The sequence below is a fragment of the Tachypleus tridentatus genome, chromosome 13, assembly GCF_004210375.1.
Source record: "Tachypleus tridentatus isolate NWPU-2018 chromosome 13, ASM421037v1, whole genome shotgun sequence".
Taxonomy (NCBI): Eukaryota; Metazoa; Arthropoda; class Merostomata; order Xiphosura; family Limulidae; genus Tachypleus; species Tachypleus tridentatus.
Window position 1 is genome coordinate 71,391,655 of NC_134837.1, and position 8,053 is coordinate 71,399,707.

An 8,053-nucleotide genomic window follows, 5' to 3' on the forward strand; every position below is an offset into this window, starting at 1 on the left:
TGTTTGTGCTGTAATTCTTATGGTTCTGCTGGTTTGTAATGAACAATAAACAGCATCACAAGCACTGTGTTTTGTGGGAAAAATATCTTAGTTTTTACCAATAATTTTGTCAACTGTGGCTACCATACATGAACCAAAGATATTTTTATAATGAAAAAAAAAGTAAATATCTTTTTTTTAAAACCAAAACATCTATTAAAACATAGGTATAATCTCCTATAGTGTTTGATATTGTAAATAACTGATTGTTCATGCTGTTCTTAAGATGTTATATGTTACTTTGTTGTAACAGAATAAAACAAAGACAACTACAACTATGGTCGACACAAAAACAATTTAACAAAGTAAAACTTTCAAACAACTAGAATACAATTTTAATCACTTGAAACAAAAAAACATAATCTGTGCCTGACCAAGACAAGGCACAAATGTTAATAAATAGTACAACTAAAACCTCAATGTTATTAATTTCAATAAATGTCAAAGGAATTAGGAAAAAGAACCAGGATAAAAAAAAACCAACTAATTAACCAAAGAATATCAATGTTCCAAAATGACTCGCTTCTCAAGATCAGTAATGATATCAAACAATAATTCTAACAACCTCTTGGACTAACTGGTTGAGGTAAAGGAAGAGTTCTTATTTAGTGGCTAGGTCATGAGGTAGCATCTCATGTGACTATCTATTAACATAAATCTATATCGTCTTTCACAACATTAATATCTGTATGTCACCTCTAGAGTAAGCTTCTGTCAGCTTTATAATACATACATACTCAAAATGCCCCCTAGTAGCACAGCGGCATGTCTGTGGATTCACGCTGCTAGAAACCGGGTTTTGATACCCGTGGTGAGCAGAGCGCAGATAACCCATTGTGTAGCTTTGTGTATAATTCCAAGTAATCAACAAACTCAAAATAAATGTGTTCTAGCTATAACTAAAAATTCATAGTTGAACTAAATGGAACAAGAAATAATGACCAGATGGTTAAGGCAATCGACTCGTAATCTGAAGGTCACGAGTTCGAATCCCTGTCACACCAAACATGCTTGCCCTTTCAGCCGTGGGTACGTTATAATGTGCGGTCAATCCCACTCTTCGTTGGTAGAAGATTAGCCCAACAGTTGGCGGTAAGTGGTGATGACTTGTATTGCTAAATTAGGGACAGCTAGTGCAGATAGCCCTCGAGTAGCTTTGTGGGAAATTCAAAAACAAAACAAACAAAGAATAATAAATGATCAGTAGAAAAATATAACAAAAGTAGAATTTGATATCTCACATTGTCATTCGTACATTAGGATTTAATTCACAAATTAGGTAATTTGACTCCAGATTATAATTTTTTGAAACATTTTGCATAATATGACGCTTTTGTAATTGTCTTAAATACATTTTTAACAGTTTTTGAGGCACTCGTAAAGTATGCTGTTGTATTAATTTAATTGTGAATAATATTAGTTGAGACGTATAATTTCTTTTGTAATGTTTTCTTGGTTAAAAGCAATATCTCTGTGAAGAATTTTATTTACTTAATGTGGTTCATCTATAAAATGGAGAAATGTCTTAAAAATATGCTACTCCATTTGTTGATTGATTAATAACCGTACCAGAAGTTCCTGGAAAGTATTTCTTCCCTTTTGAGAGTGGAATATAAAGAGTTAAGAAAAATGTTAGACATCGACAATGATGTTGGGGGTATCTGTAGCAGAAGTATTTGGTTTAGTTTACAAAAGCAATGATGTAAGAAGACTTGAACCTGCAGTGTGGGTAACATAATTAGTAATAGAGGTATATGTGCAGGGTTCGTGAAAATATTTTGTTTAAAAGAATAAATAAACCCAAAATTATGTCATGCTGCATTGTAGGCTACAGAGTGCATGATTCTTCTAGTTGTTCATAGCGTCATATTTTACTGAGATCATGACATAAAAATTGTAAAGTTAAGCATCTCTTATATGATGTAATTTTAGTGTCTATTGACTGACTGACTGATTAACAACACACTACTGTACGGTGGCATGAATGATTAAACCAGCTGACCCCTCCAGGCGGTTTTTCAGCCCACTTTTGGGTAAAATAGGAGGAGGCAAAAATCTAGAAAAGTTAGTTAAAAAACAAAGTATCCAAAAAGGTACGTGAACATAAGTCAGAGATATCTTAAGTAGAATGAGCTAAAACATTATTCTTACTAATAATAAAAGTTCACAAATAATTAATAAAGTTGACTAGAAGTAAGAATATGATATATTTATTGTGAAAATCAGTAAAATGAGCGAAAATAATATTGTAGAGAACCAATTAAACATCACAGGTTTTGGAATTCAAGCTAATTCCTCGAGTATGAACAACACTGTTTTAATGGAGGAAGGCTTATTTCACATTAATTAAATATTTATGACCTACTCACTTAAATACCTGTTGAAGAATCCGCAAGCGATTGCGGCCCTATATTCCTTGATGGAATCTAATGGTGATAACTAACTAAATATTTATGATTGTTAGAATGCTTCCTAAAAGCAATTTGTCCAACATATAAATTTATGGATAAAAATTTTCGTAAAATAAGTTAAATGGTTTCACATTAGTTTATGAGGTTAAGAAATGTATATCAATTTCTTCTTCCTCTACTTTTCCGAAGAGAGATTCTCAGTTTCCACCTTTCGTTCTCTGAAGAGTTGGCCAGGGCATTGTCCTTATTAACCAATTGAGCCCTCTGCGAATAGTGTGTACATAACTGAGTGAGTCTGTGAGTATCGCTTCAAAAATAGGGATAGCTACTACAGAAAACAAACTTGTTATTCCAAAACCAGTTACTCCTTACACTCCTTAAAAAGCCAATTTAAACTTATGTTTAAGTGCGAACTGCTATAGATGTCTCTGACTCCACCAGATACCGTTTCCCTAATTTTATCTTTGTTTTTTTCAAATCGAGTTCACTCCAAAACAAAAGTGCGTCTTCCAAAATCGCTCGGCTCATCGTGTTTCTTGCTTTGTTGGGTATTTAAATTTATCCTATCCTCCAGAAACCCTCTGTCTTTTCACGATGACAAAGTTTATACAAATATATTTATAAATTACTAAGTAAACGTGTTCGTGATCTACAGCATTTCAATTTTTCATTCTGTGGAGCGCCTGAAATTATAGTAATATCCAGTTTCTCTTTAGATGGCTCTAATTTCTGCTACGGCGAATCCTGGAATGATAGTTCGTCATCCAAATGGCTCAGAATAACATCTGCTAACATCATGAATAAAAATAAATGAACTTGCCGGTCGTTTCACGAAACATTATTAACTTAAATGAAATAAAAGCTTAGATTTCTGTAATTCGAAATGGAGTTAAATAATTAATCCCTGCTAGGTTAATAAATGTTTATGACCCATAACACGTCCTAATTAACATAATTCCAATTAAGAAACAGTGATATTAAGAAATAATTGGCGTTAAAAATGAAATCAATATTGAAGTGTTACTTATGTATTGATTGTAGTACGAATACGCTGTACTTCGTACTTACTGGGATAATTTAAATGCACGTAACCAAGTACTACTTATTTTAAATATTTTAAATAACACTCTGGAATCGAAGATATCTTTGAAAAGCACTTTATTTATAAGCAAACCCTATATGTACCTAAACAGTATGTACTTTTGTTCTGTGATTTTTGTTCGTTATTAAATCGTTGGCAGGTGCTCTTGTTCATGAACAGCAAAAGCACTGAAAACTTGGCTACCAATAATGTGAAAAGGGTATAATAACTTGGACACGTTGTTTTCTTGCACATAAAAGTTAAGAAAACAACCAAAATAAAAAAAAAAAGATCAATAAAAATAATTTTTATCAGGAACTAAAATAAATTTTGTTTTGTATTTCTTTGAAAGGCTGAAAGAAATAGTTTAATGTGTAAAGTAATAATGCAATAAGATACCGCAAGTAACAACTCTTCCTACATCTTGTGTTTAATCTAATTCGTTATTATTTGTTAAATATGCACGTAAGCTATGTATTAAACACGAACAAAATCACCATGACTACCAAAGTCTTTCAGTGAACCTTAACCCTGAAAATTTCCCGTTATTTCATTCATTATCTGTGGGATCCATAAATTGAATGATTTAAGTTTTTGTCTGTTAATGTATGTATCGTAAAGAACTGGCCAATAAAAACTGGGTAAATCCAGTTATTTTATGTGTAGAATGGTTATATAAGGTATTTTTATTTACTTTTTCGTGCATAACTTTTCTGTTATCGGGGATTTTATAACCAAGAATGCCATGTACCACCTGCGAAAAACAGAACAAAATTAATTACATACGAAATGTTGTGGATGATCCACAAAAGTGCAGTTACTAATTTCACGAGGAGATATTTCTAATGAATGGGTTTTCTAGAAGATCTGAGAACAATTCTTTGAATTGTGCATACTATAGGTTAAATTTCTATCCCTTAATAATACAATACTGTTTTAATATATTGAACATTGTCTCAATATATCACACTAAATTTGTTAAAACTATGCAACTGGAGTAATTTTATTTTGTAGAAGTTTTAATATAGTTATCAATAAGAGAAATCTCCGTAAAATCAACTATTTTTATTATTATTAGAACTGAAAACTATTTTATGTCGATGACTTGCGCCACTAGGAAGTCAGAATGTTGTGCCAGTTACCTGTTTTATTCTCTATATTGATCTTAACTACCAACGCTACTGACCTTATTCGTTTTTAAAACGTCCTCGATGCAGTTTCGAGTATGTGAGCCCATTGTGTTCTCCATAAACGTTTTTATGTCATGAAACGCAGCAGAAATTTTCAACTCTAACCTTCGTCATCCGCTGTACCAGATTTAAGAATAATATTGTCAGTTACGTAAGACAGTTCCTTGTGCTAAATTTATCCTAAGATTAATTTATTAACGAGAATTTAAACTCTTGTAGGCCTACAACATCAGTCTTTTAATAACGTTTTAACTTCGCTATTTTCCAAAGCTTGTTTAAAAGTCACTTTAGTAGTATTATTACATGCAGGAGCTAAATAAACTTCAAAATGAACCTTGTCTCCACTTGTTGTTAAAACATATGTGGCCAAAAGCTGAAGAGTGCGCCCCCTCATTTTTTTTTTTTTTTTTTGTCTAGCCCACCTCATCAGGAAGAGGCTTGTGCCGAAGCTGCTTCCTTAATCGATAAGTGAAACAAGGAAACGATTACTATCCCATCCTCATTTATGGATGTAAATTAAGAAATTTCCTAAATACGATTATATATGTGCAAATATACACTGCTGGCCAAAATCTTAAGACCAATGAACATAAAGAAAAAATATGCGTTTTGCGTTGTTAGACTCAACCATTTATTTGAGTAGAGCTTCGAAAGATGAAAATAACAAAAGGGAGAAAACGTTTTAGCATTTAATAGGGAAAGTGTGAACACTATGAAATTAGCCTAAATACTATCTGGTCAAAAGTTTAAGACCATACCAAAAAAAAGTCATAAACAGGGTAGGAACAACAAGAGGTCTCAGTAGTAAGTTGCACAGCCGTCATTGCGAATAACTTCAAACATTCGCTTTGGCATGGTCGATATAAGTGTTTGCAGAAGGCTAACTGGAATGTTATTCCAAGTGGTGAAGATGGCTTCACAAAGATCATGCACTGTTTGGAATTAACGTCCATTTCTATAGACTTCCCTTGCCATACATCCCCAAACATTTTCAATGTGGTTCAGTTCGGTCAAACACGCTAGATGGTCCAAAAGAATCACGTTATTCGCCCTGAAAAAGTCCTTTGTCCTGCGGGCATTGTGGATTGCAGCGTTGTCCCGCTGAAAGATCCAGTCATTTTCACACAAGCGAAGGCCTTCAGCCAATAAGGATGCTCTCTCCAACATGCCAGTGTAGCCATCTGCTGTTTGACGCCCCTGTATAACCTGAAGCTCCATGGAAGAAGAAAGCACTCCGGATCATGATGAAACCTCTTCCACTGCTGTGTCATGTAGAAAATGTCTCTGGTGGGATATCCTTATCGTGCCAGTAACGTTGGAAGCCATCTGGACTATCCAGGTTAAACTATTCTCATCAGAGAACAAAACCTTCGTTCACTGTTCCACGTCCCATGTTTGGTGCTTCTCAACAAAGTTCAACCGAACTGTTTCGTGGTGTGGAAGAAGGCGTGGCCTTTGAAGACGTTTACGGTTTTCAAAGCCTTTCTCTCGTAGATGCCGTCTTATTGTTCTTTAGCTGCATTCTGCGTCCGTAAGGGCCTCAATCTGGTTCGACGATCGTCTGGTGTCTTGCCGGACAGACCGAAAATACATCTTCGAGATGGATACGAAAACTTCGGATGTATTCTTCAGAATGAGGTTATGGACAATATACTCATCAGAAGGTTTGTTTTGTTTTTGAATTTCGCGCAAAGCTACTCGAGGGCTATCTGCACTAGCCGTCCCTAATTTAGGAGGGTAAGACTAGAGGGAAGATAACTAGTCATCGCCAAACTCTTGGGCTAATCTTTTACCAACGAATAGTGGGATTAACCGTAACATTATAACGCCCCCACGGCTGAAAGGGCGAGGATGTCTGGTGTGTCGGGGATTCGAACCCGCGACCTTCAGATTACGAGTCGAACGCCTTAACCCACCTGACCATACTGGATCTCATGTTTATTAGTATTTCAGCTTCATGAAATTTGTAGATTGTGAAATGGTTCTTTCGTTGTGGGTTGGACGACAACCACCCAACTCGTAACAACGAAGGTATGCATGAAAGTAATTATTCTAAGATTTTTGATGATGTACGCCTATGTTTGCAAAGGTTTTGCAGAATATTAGTAAACATTACAAGGCTTTAGTTTAAAAAAATCACGTTAGTTAATTAAGTAGATTATGATACTTTAATTAAAGATTAAAAAAGATTTTTTCAGAATGTTGGCTATACAACATACAGAATAATTTTTATGTTAATTGTTTGTTTGTTTTTAAACTACTTGCAAAACTACTCGAGGGCTATCTACGCTAGCCGTTACTAATTTAGAGGGAAGGCAGCTAGTCATCACCACCCACCGCCAACTCTTGGGCTATTCTTTACAAACGAATGGTGGGACTGACCGTCACATTATAACGACCCCATGGCTAAAATGGCGAACATGTCTGGTGTGACGGGAATTCGAACCCACCATTCTCCGATTCACAAGTCGAACGCATTAACCCACTTGGCCATGCCGGGCCCTTTTATGTTAAGGTTAAACATTTTTATACGTATGAAAAAATTTTCAAATTTTACATGTGAAATATTTATAACTTCGAGATAATTATCAAATTTCTTTAAAGAAAAGCTTTCCATTTTATCTGTATGTTATTTTCACCATCAAATTAGAATCTCTATATGTGTTCGATAGATTTGACCGATCTTGTTACTGTCATAAACATTTAGGAAGTAAATATAAATTATGCTTGGTTCTTCCTAAAATGACTACAAATTTTAAATCGAAGACACAAATATTTAATTTAAATATATTATTTAATATTTCATTTCATACATTTCATACATTTATTATTTCTGTTATATTGACTTTTCAGCTCTTGCTGGTTTAGGTTAAAGTTACAATGACTCTGCGCACGTACACTTTGGCATCTTTGAGAAAACTGGCGAAAAGTTAAGCTTTTTCTTTAACAGTCTCAAGTACGACGAATTAGCGTCACAGATAAACTCGAATTTCCATCAAAAGAAAAGCTTGGTTGTATTTAGAAGTATTTAAAGTGGCACAGAAATTCTTCTACTTTGATGATTCTTAGTTTCCGTATTTTGAGAGATACACGAAAGATCGCGAATAGATATTAATAAGCGGTACAGGCGTTGTTTTCTGAGAACATGATTGAGAAACTACAGGATTAGTGTTCGTGATTTAGATCGTGGTTTTTAGTGCGGGTAGAAATAATTTGTGCATACCTTCTGAAACAGCCTCGAAGATAGAGAGAGCCTAGTTATCTGGGTTGTTAGTAGAGAAAACATTAGTACAGATGTTTGTTTGGGAGAAGTTCATTACCATTAGTTCTGA